The sequence below is a fragment of the Alexandromys fortis genome, unplaced genomic scaffold (genome assembly GCF_014885135.2).
Source record: "Alexandromys fortis isolate MF-2015 unplaced genomic scaffold, M_Fortis_MF-2015_v1.1 scaffold_5798, whole genome shotgun sequence".
Taxonomy (NCBI): Eukaryota; Metazoa; Chordata; class Mammalia; order Rodentia; family Cricetidae; genus Alexandromys; species Alexandromys fortis.
This window is the reverse complement of record NW_026073703.1, coordinates 1-1,760: the sequence shown is the minus strand read 5'-3', so window position 1 is coordinate 1,760 and position 1,760 is coordinate 1. Positions and strand designations below refer to the sequence as shown.

Sequence of the window (1,760 nt, the reverse complement as noted above, 5' to 3'; positions counted from 1 at the left end):
TGAGCCACCATGTGGTTGCTGGGAATTGAACTCAGGACCTTTGGAAGAGCAGGCAATGCTCTTAACCTCTGAGCCATCTCTCCAGCCCCCTATCTAGTTTTCCGAGACAAGGTTTCTCTGTAGCTTTGGAGCCTGTCCTGGAACTAGCTCTTGTAGACCAGGCTGGTCTCGAACTCCCAGAGATCCACCTGCCTCTGCCTCCCAAGCGCTGGGATTAAAGGTGTGTGCCACCATCTCCACCACCAGGCTACAAAGAAAATTTCTACTCCCAAAGTAGTGTTTAGTTTTTAGTTGCCCAAAGTTTTAAAACGGTGGGAAACAAAGCCTAGTTCGGTGGTCGCGCACTTGCCTAGCATGCAGGGGGCTTGGGTTCTAATTCCAGTACCTACAAATAATATTTATTTACTTTTGCATATATTGGACTGTAAGTGTAGTTCACGTATTAAGAGTACTTGTCTAATACGCTCTCGAGTTCTGGGTTCCATCCCCCAGCAAGGCAAAAACAAAAGGTAGGGGGAGCTTCCTTTCTTCACCCCTCTCAGTCTTTACACTCACACAAAGATATCGTCACGATCCAAGATGCTGCTGAGAGGATCCTCCAGTTGGTAGAGCTTATAGAATCGGTGGCTGAAGACATCCGCCACTATCATCTGGGAATAGGACAGAAACATGGAAACAGTCAGTATGCAAGGCCCTTTTTCTTTAAAACCACCTGGGGGCTGGAGAGATGGCTCAGTGGTTAAGAGCACTGGCTGCTCTTCCAAAGGTCCTGAGTTCAATTCCCAGCAACCACATGGTGGCTCACAGCCATCTGTAATGAGGTCTGGTGCCCTCTTCTGGCCTGCAGACATACACACAGACAGAATATTGTATACATAATAAATAAATAATAAATATAAAATGAGAATATTGCATACATAATAAATTAATTAATTAAAAAAACAAAACAAAACAAAAAAAACCCACCTACCCAACGTCCCTCTGCAAAGTCTCACCTTGTCTGGTGCAACACCTGTGTGCGTGGACAGGGCCACACACAGATCAGAAATGTTGCCTTTCTTGGGAACCACAACCCGGTGCTGAGGGAGAAATAACACGCATAGAAGAGGTTGGTTAATGCAGAAAACCTCGAGGAGGGCTGGAGAGATGGCTCAGTGATTAGGAGAAGTGCCTGCTCTTCCAGAGGACCTGAGTTCGAGTCCCGGCACACCTGCTCTGGCTTGCGGCGGGGATCCATGGGGACGAAGAAAACCTCCAAGACCCTCCTGGGACAGACGGGCAGTGGGACGCTGAGATAGCAGAAGGGGTCAAAGGTCACAGACACGTGGCCACAGTCCGGGCACACCAGCGTGGACTTGAAGAGGCCGTGAAAAGTGTCCACGATCACGGAGTCGTTCCGTCGTTTGTGGTTCTGCCAGGCTTCCTGCGCTACTTCCTGTCAACAAGTGTCACAGTGGGTGGGTTAGGAATAGAAGGGAAAAGTTGGGGGTGGAAGGGTCCCGAGTTCGAGTCCCGGCAACCACATGGTGGCTCACAACCATCTGTAATGGGGTCTGGTGCCCTCTTCTGGTGCAGGCGTACAGACAGAATATTGTATACATAATAAATAAATAAATAAACAAACAAACAAACAAACAGATAAAGATAAAAATTAGAATATTGTATATATAATAAATAAGTAAATATTAAAAAAAAGGGGGCTGGAGAGATGGCTCAGAGGTTAAGAGCATTGCCTGCTCTTCCAGAGGTCCTGAGTTCGA

The 1,760-nt window shown here is 47.3% G+C and overlaps 1 long non-coding RNA gene across 1 annotated transcript; it reads right to left on the bottom strand.

Annotated features, from left to right (window-relative positions):
• Positions 1-530: 530 nt before the first annotated feature.
• LOC126496498 (uncharacterized) lies at positions 531-1,601 on the bottom strand. The gene is made up of 3 exons (XR_007590373.1): positions 1,211-1,601; positions 996-1,079; positions 531-650 (listed from the first exon to the last, which is right to left on the bottom strand). It is a non-coding gene; the product is annotated as an uncharacterized lncRNA (long non-coding RNA).
• Positions 1,602-1,760: the final 159 nt, after the last annotated feature.